The following is a 15,814-nucleotide window of genomic DNA, read 5'->3' on the forward strand; positions in this document are numbered from 1 at the left end:
GGCGCAGGGTTGCCCGACGGGCTCGTATGTCTCATACACTCATATCTCACGGACAGCAGTTTCAACACTCGCGCGCAGGGCAAACAATCGACACGACATGGTACCCTGGCAGGAGTACCACAAGGAAGCATCCTAGGGCCCTTGCTGTTTAACCTCTACATTAACGACCTCCCAGCTACACACAACACGACGGTAGCAATTTACTCGGATGACACCGCCATCCTTGCGCAAGATTGGAAGCCGTCTAACATTAATTCACGACTACAGACTGCACTCAGAACGGCGGAGTCTTGGCTGGTGAAATGGCGTGTTACAGTATACGTCGACAAGTCCGAGGCCGTTCTGTTCACTAGAAGACCGAAGGAACTGCGCAAACATCAGCACTGCAACCCAATAACATTACACACATGCCCAATACGTATCAGCGAGAAGGTCAAATACCTGGGTGTCTGGCTGGACAGGAAACTACTTTGGGGGGACCACATTCAACACGTGGCCAACAAAGCAAACTCGAGGCTCAAACCACTCTACCCTATGCTTAACAGGCGTAGCACACTGAATAGGAAGGTCTCTAGGTCCATGTACATAACACTTATTCGACCCCTGATGACATACGCAGCCCCTATCTGGGGATACGCTACGTCCACTCGCCTACGCCGTCTGCAGCTCATACAGGACAACGTACTCAAAATCATAAGCAACGCTCCGCGCTACACACGAATCGCGGACCTTCACTGGGAATACCGGCTAGGTACCATCTTGCAAGTACTCCAAAAACTCTCCACACGACTGTACAATAACACGAGACACTCGCGCAACCCGTTTATCTTTTCTCTGGGTAAATACGACCACAGCCATAGATGGAAGCATAACAGACCAAAGACACTACTGGCTAGGAACTAAACATCTGTGTTCCATTTCACGCTAACAATACAACAAGACAGTACTGGCGAGCCTCTGCAACACAGCTACTACTGGTAACCCCAGATGTTCGACCAGCCGAAAAACAGGCAACCGCAGGGAAACCGTACTGTACACAGGACGCAAACCAACCACACACACCCCCGACACTGTCTGTGAGCCGATCTATGACCGATCGCCACTAATGTACAAAGACCTTGAACTGTTGCAGGGACGCAGCAACTGCAGCAAGCCCCGCAACGAGCTCCAGAAACGAAAAAGGTAACGATGCACGATACCTCGCACTAACGTAACCACACCTTGCATGCACTGTCGCAGCTAGCAAGCCGCTACTGCCCTTACTACCCGTCCAACTGTCACAGAGGTTCTTTTACATTGGCGCTTGCCTTGGAAATTTTTTGCGTCACAACTAATACAAAAATAAAAGGTTACATATAAGGCGAAAAAAAGGGGGACATAAAACAGAGTAAGGGGAGATAATGGAGGTAAAAACACACTGACATGGAGACGTTCATGGGGGGACGATTAAAAAAGTCGACATAAAGTTAATAAACACAGTTGGCGATGCGCAGAACACAAAAAAGACTCTCAAGTCACACGCACAGGTCAAAAGTTGGCCACAGTGTTAAAAACACTCCAGAACAACACACTTTAAACCCACTTGGAGCATAAACGATGAAGAATAAAACTGCCTAGGCTTCACAAAAACTACAATCAGTGGTGAAGAACGTCCGCAGTGTGCAATTTGTTCAACGAATTTGCATTAAACTTAACAAGTTAATGAGACTTCTTGAAACAAAACATCCTGAATTAACAGGAAAACCTAAAGATTTTTTTTGTCAGGAAACTGTATGTTTTATTATATGTCCAGAAGACATTTGATAGAACGACGAATGTGATGTCTATGGGCTTTTTAGCCTCTTACAATTCTCATAGAATGGTTAAATGCAAGAAACCACACACGGTTGCCGAAACTCTGGTTTTACGAGCAGCGATTGATATGGTACTAACAATGTTTGGCGACTCATTTGCTCAACAGCTGAAAAGTATTCCTGTCTCTAATGACACAGTGCGTAGAAGAATTTTAGACATATCTGACGAATTACTCGAGCAGTTAATCGATAAATTCCACAACAAATATTTTACAGTTCAAGTGGACGAAGCAACTGACATTCATAAAGATGCTCATTTGATTGCTTATGTCGTTTCGTTGATGAATTTACCATTCGAGAGGAATTTCTTTACTGTGAGCCGATACTGAGGACAGCTACATCTGAAAGTATTTTTGACATGCGCAATAGTTTCTTCAATCAAAGCGATATATTATGGAACAGGTGCTTTGGAGTATCTACAGATCGAGCTTGCTCAATGTCTGCAATTCATGGTGGATTGCAAGCGAAAGTTAAAGCTGTAGCTCCTGATGCTGTATGGACTCAACTGCATGATACATCGGGAGGCTCTGGCCACTAAAGAACTTAGTCCACCACTTCTCTGCAGACTCTGCAAACAGTTAATACTATTAAGGCAAACCCTACAAATTCGAGGCTTATTAAAGTGCTATGTGAGAAGATGGGTGCTGAACACAATGTTCGATGGCTTTCAAGGTGTAAAGTATTAAAAGAATGTTTGGACTGAGGAATGAGATATCCTGCTTCTTAAAGGAGAGAAGTCACTCTTTGGCAGACTGTTTCCAACAACGGAGGTTTGTTTTATTTAAAATGGCTTACCTAACAGATATTTTCGAGAAACTAAATATTTTCAACACTTCACATCAAGGTAATCAGGCAACTGTACTATCTTGGAATGAAAAGGTGAATGCGTTCATAAAGAATTTAGATCTTTGGCCAGACTGAATGGAGAGTGTCATACTACAGTAGATATGTTCCATTTTATAGTGTCACTGTTGGAGGACACAAAAAAATGTAAATGTCGTGTGACTAGGGCCTCCCACGTTCGCTGCGTGCAAGTCTTCGATTTGACGCCACGTCGGCGACTTGCGCGTCAATGGGGATGAAATGAAGATGATGATTAGGACAACACAGCACCCATTCCCTGAGCGGAGGAAATCTCCGACCGAGCCGGGAAGCGAAATCGGCCCCTCACGATTGACATTCTGTCAAGCTGACCACTCAGCTACCGGGGGATGGGGATACAGATAATCCGATATTTCCATGGCTGATAAAAGCTTGCTTTTTTATCATCTTGAAACATTAAAAGTTCACTTCGAGAAATATTTCGGCAGCGGTTTTGATACATTTAATCAGGTTTAAAAATCCCTTCATAAATGCTCCTGGACCATCATTTTTAAATATAGAAGAGCAAGAACAATGTGTTGAACTTAGTTGTGATACTTCAGTGAAGAGTAAATTTAATGAAGTGTCTTTGTTAGAGTTTTGGATACACCTTAGCAAGGACTGGCCAACGCCAAGCCAAAATGCAATAAAGATCCTGATTCCTCCTGCAACAACATACTTGTGCGAGACTGGATTTTCAGCTTTGTCAACTGAAGCCGAACTACCGTTCAAAGATAAATATAAACAAGGAACTTCGAGTGGCTCTTTCTTCCAATCCACCACGTCTTGAGAAACTTTCCTCTCAAAAGCAAGCACATCCATCACAGTGAACTTTTTAATTTAAATGTTTATTGCTCTAGTAATTCTTGTTTGCTGAATTGTAAATAACGTTTATTTCATAGTTCTTGAATTGATGAAAGCGTGATAAAGATAAAAAGTTTGGGTGGCCGGAGTGTCCGAGCGGTTCTAGGCGCTACAGACTGGAGCCGCGCGACCGCTACGGTCGCAGATTCGAATCCTGTCTCCGGCATGGATGTGTGTGATGTCCATAGGTTAGTAAGGTTTAAGTAGTTCTAAGATCTATGGGACTGATGACCTCAGCAGTTAAGTCCCATAGTGCTCAGAGCCATTTGAACCAATAAAAAGTTTGTTTTATATTATCGTAAAAATAAGTCATGTTATTTGGGTTCACATGTCTCTAAGCACTATGGGACTTTGAGGTCATCAGTCCCCGAGAACACATAACCAGTTAAACCTAACTAACCTAAGGACATTACACACATCTAAGCCCGAGGCAGGATTCGAACCTGCGACCGTAGCAGCAACGTGGTCCCGGACTGAAGCGCCTAGAACCACTCGGCCACTGCGGCCGGGCTTGCTAGTTTTGCTTTCAGTAGCGTAAAATCCTTTCCTAATGCGAATGGTAAACATAACAAGGAAAAAATATAAAATATGATAATTTTTATTCATAACAAGATGCTGGAGGGGCCTGATACCATTTTTCGTAGTGAAAGAGGGCCCCGAGGAAAATATTTTAGAAACACTGGTGTTGGATGAAAGTGCACATACCTTTGTGTGCGTGTGAGTGCGTGTGTGTTTGTGGGATAAGAAAGAGCGAAACTAAGGAAACACTGCGGCGTACATTTGGACAGTAACGTACCGTGTTTCTATTCACGGACCGCGCCTTTATTTACAAGAGCGCGTTGTAGTGACAGGGCGTATTTCCATTCTGCACGATTTCGTTTGTAGGGCTCCAGCAGCCAGCAGCCAGCAGGCAGGGACAGAGGGGAGCCCCCGGCCGTCTGCGGCGGCTCGCGGCCGCTGCGAGTTCCGCGTGTCGTCCGCGGATAATGAACAAGCCGGCGTGGGATTAGCGAGCGCTAATTCCTGCCCGGCCCGCGATGCATAATGCATGAGCGCGCCATGCACGGCCCTTTCTGCTTAGCGCCGTGCCGCCTGCGCTGTGCCGGGCGAGCCGCCTCGAATACCTCTTCAGATGTGGAGGCTTACAGCTGGAGGTGCCTAGCTCTGCAGCACCTCAGCAGGTGTGTAAAAACTCGCTCCCTCAACTAGAACAATGAAAACTAGCATACGGCATCGTGATCAGATTTTTAAGTAGGTTCCGTTAAGCTGTAAGGCTTCCATAGTCAGTCTATGTTCGAATAAAGTCAATTCAGGTATTAATACGAGAGAAGGAAAGTTGCTACTCACAAAATAGCATATATGCTGACTCGCGATAGGCACAATAAAAAGATTCACACAATCATAGCTTTTGGCCATTAGGCCTTTGTCAGCAGTAGACACACATACATACACGCACGCACACACACACACACACACACACACACACACACTCACGCAAGCGTAACTTGCACCCACGTCTGCTGTCTCACAGAGCAGAAATTACACTGCGAGCAGCAGCACCACTGTATGATGGGAGTGGTGATTGCGTGGGGGTAAGAAGGAGGCTGGGGCGGGGAGGGGGAGGGATAGTATGGTGGGAGTGGTCGACAGTGAAGTGTTGCAGTTTAGATGGAGGACAGGAGAAAAGGTGTGGAGGGGGGAGGGGGTAAGTAGCGGAAAGGAGAGAAATGAAAATAAAAATAAAACACTGGGGGTGGCGGTGAAATGACGGCTGTGTACTGCTGGAATGGGAACAGGAAGGGGGCTGTATAGATGAGGACGGTGACTAACGAAGGTTGAGGCCAGTAGGGTTACGGGAACGTAGGATGTATTGCACGGAAAGTTTCCACCGGCGCAATTCAGAAAAGCTGGTGTTGGTGGGAAGGATCCATATGGCACAGGCTGTGAAGCAGTCCTTGAAATATGGAATATTATGTTTGGCAGCGTGTTCAGCTACAGGGTGCTCCACTTGTTTTATGGCCACAATTTGTCGGTGGCCGTCCATGCGTACAGACAGCTTGTTGGTTGTCATGCAGCACAGTGGTTGCAGCTTAGCTTGTAGATATAATAAATGGTTCAAATGGATCTGAGCACTATGGGCCTTAACATCCGAGGTCATCAGTCCCCTAGAACTTAGAACTACTTAAACCTAACTAACCTAAGGACATTACACTCATCCATGCCCGAGGCAGGACTGGAACCTAGGACGTAGCGGTCGCGCGGTTTCAGATTGACGCGCCTAGAACCGCTCGGCCACACCGGCTATGACAGTGTGAATCTTTTTATTGTGCCTATCGCGACTCAGCTATATGGCGAGTAGCAACTTTCCTTCTCTCGTATTGTTAGATTTCATCCTAGATTTTCCATTGTTGAATTTAGGCATTAGGTGGTGACATTATAAAACACTAAAAGAACTATACTCCCAATGTTTCGACTGTGTTTGCAGCGGTTCCCTTCAGAGCGGCTAATTGCTGACGTTACACTTGTTCTGTCGACTACTGTGAGAGTCAACATCGGTATAAACAAGGAAGGAGAGAAGTTGCAATGGTACGTGGCAGGAATCCAAAATAGTCTGTACATAACAATTGCTTGTTAATAGAACACTTTATTTCTAGAAAGGAAAGAAACGTAGCTTAATTCCTCATTATGAGATGACTTGATGTGCTTCCTGTGCTTCCTACATGCTGTTTCTTTTACACACTATTAGTACTCGCAGAACACTGGTAAGCTGTCGCCTCCCTGTTATACTCGGTAATGATGCTCTCGAAGTCTGCGACCCAACAGGTCCGACTAGCGAAGGGCGGCTGGTTAAGTCAGCATTGATGGGGAACGCTGAATCTGTCTTCCTCGGGGGGCGGCGCTTCCTCCGATTTCCACTGGCGCACGTCTCAGCGGCTTCTTGAACCCGTTTTGCGGGGCTACGCGATCGGAATGTAGTAGATGGTTTAGGACTGCACAAGTCGTCCTGAAGAGAGCGGCTGCAAAGGCAGTCAAAAACTCGGTAGTCGGTTTCTGTTTTTGAGGTATCGTCCAAAGATCGTGATGCTACGCCCAAGTCGGCGACTCTCATTGATACCACAGATATTAGTGATGTCTCACTGCAATCTGCAACGAGGAATTGTGAAGGCTGAAAAAGACACGCCCTTTCCCTCAGCACCCCCAGTGCTCTCGCATCAAATTTCAATTTAGAGTTCAGCATGGAAGCACTCTGCCCCAGGTTCCGACTTCAGCAGAAACTGTCAACATCATCGAGTAGGACAAATAACAGATGGAACTGCACTTTCGTAAATGCTGAACATTGTACTTCAAAAGAAAAGTCTATAATTGTATGCGTGAAGGGATGCTGTGGTAGCGACAGTTACACTATGTGATCAGAAGCATCTGGACACCCACAAAAACATACGTTTTTCACATTAGGTGCACTGTACTGTCACCTACTGCCATGTACTCCATTTCAGCGCACTTAGTAGCCATTAGACATTGTAAGAGAACGGAATGGCGTGCTCTGCGGAACACACGGACTTCGAACGTGGTCAGGTGATTGGGTGTCACTTGTGCCATACGCGAGATTTCCACACACCTAAACATCCTTATGTCCTCTGTTTCCGATGTGATAATGAAGTGGAAACGCGAAAGGACACGTGCAGCACAAAAGCATACAGGCCGACCTCGCCTGTCGACGACAGAGACCGACAACAGTTTAAGAGGTTCGTAATGTGTAATAGGCAGACATCTATCTAGACCATCACACAGGAATTCCAAACTACGTCAGGATCCACTGCAAGTACTATGACAGTTAGGCAGGAGGTGAGAAAACTTGGTCCGGCCTGCGTGGCCGAGCGGTTCTAGGCACTACAGCCTGCAACCGCGCGACCGCTACTGTCGCAGGCTCGAATCCTTCCTCGGGCATGGATGTGCGTGATGTCCTTAGGTTAGTTAGGTTTAAGTAGTTCTAGATTCTAGAGGCTTGATGACCTCATAAGCTAAGTCCCATAGTGCTCAGAGCCATTTGAACTATTTTTTGAAAAAAACTTGGATTTCATGGTGGAGCTGCTGCTCATTAGCCACACATAACGCCGGTAAATGCCCAACGATGCCTCGCTTGGTGTAAGGAGGGTAGACATTGGACATTGAACAGTAGAAAAACGCTTTGTGAAGTGACGAACCACGATCCGATGGCAGGTTGTGGTTACGGCGAATGCCCGATGAACGTCATCTACCAGAGTGTGTAGTGCCAACAGTAAAATTCGGAGGCAGTGGTGTAATGGTGTGGTCGTGTTTCTCATGGAGGGGGCTTTCACTCCTTGTTGTTCTGCGTGGCACTATCACAGCACAGGCCTACATTGACGTTTTAAGCACCTTCTTGCTCCCGACTGTTGAAGAGCAATTCGGAGATGGCTATTGTGTCTGTTAACACGATCGAACATCTGTTCATTATGCACGGCTTGTGGCGGAGTTGTTACACGACACTAACATCACTGTAATGGACTGGCCTACACAGTCCTGACCTGAATCCTATAGAAGACCTATGGGATATTTTGGAACGCCAACTTCGTGCCTGGCTTCACCGACCGACATCGATACCTCTTCTCAGTTCAGCACCCCGTGAAGAATGGGCTACCATTCCCCAAGAAACCTTCCAGCCTGAACGTATGCCTGCGATAGAGGGAGCAGTCATCAAGGCCAAGAGTGGGCCAACACCGTACTGAATTCCAGCATTACCTATCGTGGGCGCCATGAACTTGTAAGTCGTTTTCAGCCAGGTGTCCGGATACTTTTGATCACATAGTGTATAAATTATCAGGCACTCCTACGGCAAATAAATGTACGAAGTTAAGTAGATCTTTTTATTCATCATGTAATAAAGTAAATTAATGTTACATATGTTGCAGTTCCAATGGGCCATCTCCCAGAGCAATCAAAGAACCCATAGTTACAGTGCAATGACTATTGTTTCCTCCGGTCTTTGCAGTTTTAGTGTCTCATCACGAAGACGCTTGTGCCGTTATTATAAGACACTGGAACAACTATAGTCCCAGTGTGTCGATAGTTTTTGCAGTGGTTCTCATAAGGGCGACTAATTACTGCATTTGGTCGCCCTGAAGAGGATGGATGCAAAGATGGCGGAAACGTCGATAGTTGGCAGCCGTTTTTCTGCTATCTGCGGCTCCACATCGAAATCGGCAACTCACATTGATACCACAGTTACCAGTGATGCTCTGGTGCAATCTGCAACGACGAATGGGACAGGCTGAGGAAGACACAATCTCTCTCTCAGCACAGCAGCCCCCTCACACAGATGTCAATATAGAGCCGAGCATGAAAGCGCTCTGCCCAAATTTGCGCTCCCAGCTGAAACTGTCAACATCTTCGTTTAAGACTGAAATGTTATTCAAATAACAGGTGGATCTGTACTTTTGTAAATATTGAACATTGTACCCCATAAGGAGAGTTTGTGTTTGTATGCCTGAAGGGATGCTGTGATAATCAGTGACAGTTATAAATTATCAGGCACTCATGTGGCAAACAAATGAACCAATTTAAGTAAATCTTTTACTCATGCACGTAATAAAGTGAACTATTGTTTCATGTGTTGTGTTTCCAATGAGCTGTCTCATCAAACAGTCAAAGACCCCACAGTTGCAGCCAGATGAACCAGTTTCGTCTGGTCGTAGCAGTTTTAGTGTTTTATAGTGGTGCCGCCTATCACCTAAAAATTGTTTTATTCAAATCAGGTTGTGACAAGCTTCCCCTGTGAGAGCCATCAACTTTTCAGTAGAATCACGTCCATGTATGTAAGGAATCTTAGAGATCCACCAAAGGCTATTGCATGAATGGCATTACTGTATTAAAAGGGAGGTGGATACTTTGGCTTAATCAGACACCATTAAGATATGGCTTAGTATGCATGTAGCCGCTCATTTACGTAGAGTTCTCGAATCTAAAGGATATGACTGGGTGAAGGAACTAGGAAAAGCAAACTGAAAATCATGGAGAACAAATAAAAATTTTAAGAAACTTAATCTTGTTAGCTGTTAATCCTCGTCTGAAAATAATATAATAGTAATAATTTTTATGTAGGACCGTCCGTATGCATATCAATAAAAGTACTATTTATTTTGCTGGATTCGTTCCACCTCACTGTATTAAGGCTTCATCAGTGACCCTGCGTAGCACCTTCAACTTACATACTGTACATGTAAGATACAAACCTGTGGCCTTTGGTGCCCCATTCTTGCTTCGGTGCCGGATTTGGATATTGCCATTTTGCCGTGCATGGTGTACCTTGACAACGGCGGCACACGAACAGTCTACAATCATAGCCATTGCGGAAATGCATCATATCCTTGACTGGAGAGCAAATCATAATGCCCTTTTGCAGGTCAGATAAATCGCTCCGTTTTCTGATTACGACAACGTGTGCACTGTTTTCCGAGTATCCAGGCCCGTTTTGTGTACGCTCCACTGCTAGTGCTGCTACCCTTTCTCTGGGAATGGTGATTGCATGTTGACGTCGAAGACGGACGGTAGTTACATCAATGTGAGTGGACCTTACGTATCTATACTGATAATAAAACTGCAAAGTCGTCGTGTCTGTGCGATGGAAATACATGCCAAAAAACTGATTGCGTGTGATGTATGGCGTATAACAGAATATAATAACCAAAATATCCACGGGTGTACTGCCGGTCTACAGTGTCCAACGGGCAGTGTAGACCAACAGTATACCCGCGGATATTTTGATTATCAAATACGCCGGGAGAAACCCAGGAATCACGGAATACAATAAGTTTATTTTTAAAAATTTGTCTCTCTGTTTGGACTTGCTAATGTCCAAAACTCTAGACTATTTTTCATAGGGTGTTCAGAGGTAACTTGAACGCAGTTTGGGGATTGGGAAAATACATAGCCTTTATTTCATGAAAATCAGATCACGGAAAGACAGATTTCTTAACTTAAGGTTTTAGGAGTTTTCTCAGCTTAGTAGTTGGGATGTTTACCTCCGTAACACAACCATGAAGGCGTAGTGCACCATAGAACCCACAGATGACGCTATTAGATTTTTTACCTGAGTGACGGAAGTATTCTCTGAAGTTTACGTCCTTGACAGAATCAAGTGTTGCAATCTTATCTTTACGGTAACAAACCCACACTGAATTTACTTGGGCAGAATGTAAGAATTTACTGATATAGCTCAGTGTAGAAAAAACTGAACTGAACTGCTTTGGGCCGGCCTGAGTGGCCGTGCGGCTCTAGGCGCTACATTCTGGAGTTGAGCGTCCGCTACGGTCGCAGGTTCGAATCCTGCCTCGGGCATGGATGTGTGTTATGTCCTCAGATTATTTAAGTTTAATTAGTTCTAAGTTCTAGGCGACTAATGACCTCAGAAGTTTAGTCGCATAGTGCTCAGAGCCGTTTGAACCATTTGAACTGCTTTCCTTCAAAACAGAATGCGGTGGTCAGAGGTTTGCCCGCCCTGAAAGGCCGGATAGATGGCGATCAGTGGCAGCTCTGACGAAACAGCACAGTTCTAGTGTAGCTATACGTGTTCCGCAGCACAACGCTAAGCTCACTTTGCTTAACATGGCGTTCCGTAGAAAACAAGCTTTAGAAGTTCCCACGTTGACCAAACAGTATCGTAACGGGTAATTGAGACGGGACCGAGGAAGGTTGTCACTTCCTCCGACGAATCATCTTTCTTGTTCCATCAGGTGGAAGATGATATCTGAATACACCATCATCCAGACAAACGGCTTCTCCAAAAATGGCCTGCATCGCTGACACAGGGATGTGGGAGCAGTATTATGATGTGGGGAACATTCTCCTATACTGTAGCATGCACTCACCAGCACTGGTGCAACATCCTTTGATCTACATTCAGTTCTAGTTTTAGAGTGCTGTGTACCAGGACTGCCGGGTGCTACTTTTAGCCGAAGACCTACTTATTTCCTGGGACAATTCTATTTGTAGCTCCTACTCATATCCTTCGACACATGTGGGTTTCAATTCTGTTTTCAGCTTCTGACCTACTTATTTCCTGGGAAAACTATTTTCAGCCCACTGACATCACAAAATTGGCGAGAAAATGTGCTACCGTTTTCAAATGTGCATTGCCGCTGCCAGAGCTGCTGCAGCTATGAAATATCACTACGTTACCACCGCCTCAACTGGGCGGCAGTTATTAGAGTAAACGTTAGACAATAGCCTCACCGTTCTAGCAATAAAAAATTATGGTGATAGCAATGAAATTACCATTGGAAGATTATTCTAGCCAGTCTGAATGAATGGCCGACCCGTACTGTATTACGATCACCTCCATTGGGACGATAGCTGTTGAAAGAAGCATTTAGGAGTACCGTAACCAGTGCAGCGAATAAGAAAATCATGGGTGGCAGCCATGTAATGGTGCTGAAGAGTGATCCCAACCAGCTCTTTTTAAATTTATTTTCCTATTTTTTGGCCTCAATCCTTCTCTTTGTCCCCACCATACTCTCGACATACTCTCAGTCGACTTCAGCATGTAGCTCATAATCACAGGTTTCGCAGGAAATTGTCCTGATGTATCCTCCGGACATCAAAAAGCTCGTCATGGTAGATAATGAACTTGTTCATGTAAAACATTCAGGTACCCTCTTCATGTAAATGAATAAAATAACGGTCTCAAGAGAAGAGAAGTAAATATATCGCCTCAAGGAGTATATACATTACGACAAATTACTGTGGAAGATCACAAGAAAGAAAACTATTCTAAAACTACAATAACCACTCCGCTCGAATAAATAATTAAAGATTTTTGGGAAAATACACAACGAAAAATGTCTTGATGAGAAATGATCGAATTTTCTTGGAAAAAAAGATGACTCTCCACGAAGAGCAAGAGAAAATCCTTGTATAAGAGCTTCAGTGTACTTGACTGAGAGAAAGAGAGAGAGGTTTCAAAAAACTGCAAAAAAACTTATATGTCTGTTGTGAATTGTTTTCTAACAACCAGTGTAACTCAACTGCAAAAAAATTTTATATTTCTGTTGTGAACTGTTTTTTAACAAAGAGTATAACTGAATTAAATAATCTCTAATTACCGCTATTTCCGGCGTTGAAGTCGAGAATACGTAAGAGACAAAGTGAGCCATGCACCAGACATAGCTGTTCTGCTTCACAGTCGGATGGAAGTACCAATCTAATTGTAATATATTTTCTAGGTGTATTGTTGAAGGTTGCGTGCGACCAATCTCTAACGAATCCACGGCCACGTTTTGTCTTCATCGGCGCATGATAAACAGTGTTCTGCGGTGTCTTGTAGAGCACGTTTAGTGTAATAGGGACTCAGTGCCATCCCTATTCTAAATAGTTTCTGTCGCGTCATCCTTTTGTCATTGAAACCGCCATACCACTGGCACCTTAAGTGGGGGGGGGGGGGGCAGAATTTATTGATGCATACACTGACAGGAAAAAATTATCTGAATCAAGAAGGAGTTGAGCACTTATGGGAAACTTGGCAGGTGTATTTCTACATCTGAAAGATGATTATTCGAATTTCGCATCAGTCGCTCACGGTCGTGAGCGTTAGTTACCTTTGGTATTGGACGGTGAGTTGATATAAGTCAAGAATGCTTTTAAGGCGGCAAAGACGTCATTTATCAATACCTCACTGAGTTTGACCGAGATTGTGTAATAGGGCTACGAGACGCTAGATGTTCATTCTGCGATATTGCAGAAGGATTTGGCAGGACTTTAGCTACTGTAAATGAATGCTGGCAACGGTGGTCAAGAAAATGAACGACAGCAAGAAGACCGAGCTTCGGACGGCCACGTGGTACTGCATGGAGGGGAGACCATCGTGTTCGGTGTACGGCTATGGCGCATCGTAACGCATCTGCGGCAGCAATTTGAGCAGTAGTTGACACCACAGTGACACAACGAACTGTTACAAATCGGCACCTCGAGGACGGCTCCGAGCCAGACGCCCTGTAGCGTTCATTCCGCAGACCCCAAATGACCACCATATGCGACTTCAGTAATATCAAGCCACGGCTGATTGGAGGGCAGGGTGGAGGTCACTTGTGTTCTCTGATGAAAGCTGGTTCTGTCCCGGTGACAGTGATGGCCGTGTGTTGGTTAGAAGAATGTCAGTTGAGGACCTGCAACCATCATATCAGCTGGAGTTATGGTCTGGGGTGCGGTTTCGTGTGACAGCAGGAGCACTCTTGTGGTTATCCCACAAATCTGTACACTAGTCTGATGATTCGGCCAGTAGTGCTGCCATTCACGAACAACATTCCAGGAGGTGTTTTCCAACGGGGTAACGCTCGCCCACGTACTGTTGTTGTAACCCAAGATGCTCTTCAGAGTGTCGACATATTGCCTTGACCTACTCGATCATCAAATCTGTCTCCAATCCAGCACTTATTTGACATCATCCGACGATAACTCCTGCGCCATCCCCAACTAGCCTTAACCGTCCCTGATTGACTGACCAAGTGAAACAGGCATGGAAAAAAAATGGCTCTGAGCACTATGGGACTCAACTGCTGTGGTCATCAGTCCCCTAGAACTTAGAACTACTTAAACCTAGCTAACCTAAGGACATCACACACATCCATGCCCGAGGCAGGATTCGAACCTGCGACCGTAGCAGTCGCACAGTTCCGGACTGCGCGCCTAGAACCGCGAGACCGCCGCGGCCGGCAAACAGGCATGGAACACCATCCCACAAATTGACTTCCGCAAACTGTACAACAAAACACGTTTCCATGTTTGCAGTCAACATTATTGCGTTTACACAGGTTATTAATGTACCATGATTTCACATTTGCAATGGCTTCTCTCGCATTTGCATTTAAATGTGATCTTGCAATGTTAATGACGTACATTTGTTATCTAGATAAATGTATTCCCGAAATTTCATTATTCTACATTAATTATTTTTTGTTGCTGCAATTTTCTTTGCGTCAGCATATTAATCCACATACCCACCCAGTTCGTTCTAGGATGGATATTTCTCTTGGGTAAGTGATTCGAAGATTCCTCCGCCTGAGGCTGGCCGGAGTGGCCGAGCGGTCCTAGGCGATACAGTCTGGAACTGCGACCTGCCTCGGGCATGGATGTGTGTGATGTCCTCAGGTTAGTTAGGTTTCAGTAGCTCTAAGTTCTAGGGGACGGATGACCACAGCAGTTAAGTCCCATAGTGCTCAGAGCCATTTGAACCATTCCTCCGCACAGTACTGCTGTGGGTAGGCGGAAGTTGTCCTCACCTATAATAATGGCATCTATTATTCTATTATTTGAAACGCACCCAGGAGGAAGGAAAATGGGGAGTGGGAGACTTGGTGGTCCTTAACTTTGAAGATGGTTTGCTTGGACACAGTGGTTCCTGCGTAGAAACCCACTGAGCTCTTTTTAAAATTTATTTTAATATCAGAATAGCAAACGGTACATGCATCGGTGCTTGCGCAATACAAGAAAATAAATATATAATTAAACATACTTTTTTCTTATAAAATAAACTATATACATTATTAATTCCATACAATTCTATAATTACGAGCTCTAGCTTTAGAAAAATGAAGGTTTCAATTTGATGTGTGCCTGTACTAAATATTTTGACAGAAGTGAATTATGGACAGTTACGCTTTTCTTAAAAGAATTTAAGTCCACTAATTCCCTTGAACCATCTCAATTCTCTCTCCACGTAAATTATTTTGTTACAATTCTTATCCAAAACGACTTTGATTGACCAATAATAAATTAGCATAAAATTAAGCAAGCGGCCGCTACTAACCAATATGAGTAGATTAAACAATACAAAGGGTAATTTACTTACGAAACGCTTGCCACCAACTAGCCGATCAATATATGACAATAGAATTTTTTTAAGCAAAATAGGCCTTGACTGACTTGAAAAAAAAGATTAAATAATGACGTACACTATCACAGCATTAAACAAGTGTCAGTATCTGACCAAGGAAAAAGATCAAGTAACTCAGCATTAAGCAAGCGGATTTTATTAACCAACAGCTAATCTACTTACCAAAACAAGGGCCCAATTATATTCACTAAGAACCTCTTGAGTGTGAGGTCTCAAAAGGCCAATGATGTTTACGGCATTTGATGCCCCCACATATTTTCTACCATACAACTACTAACCTAAACGGCCTTGCTGTGCTAGTACTGCGAACGGCTGAAATCAAGGGGAAACT

The sequence above is a fragment of the Schistocerca gregaria genome, chromosome 7 (genome assembly GCF_023897955.1).
Source record: "Schistocerca gregaria isolate iqSchGreg1 chromosome 7, iqSchGreg1.2, whole genome shotgun sequence".
In the NCBI taxonomy this organism is placed as follows: domain Eukaryota; kingdom Metazoa; phylum Arthropoda; class Insecta; order Orthoptera; family Acrididae; genus Schistocerca; species Schistocerca gregaria.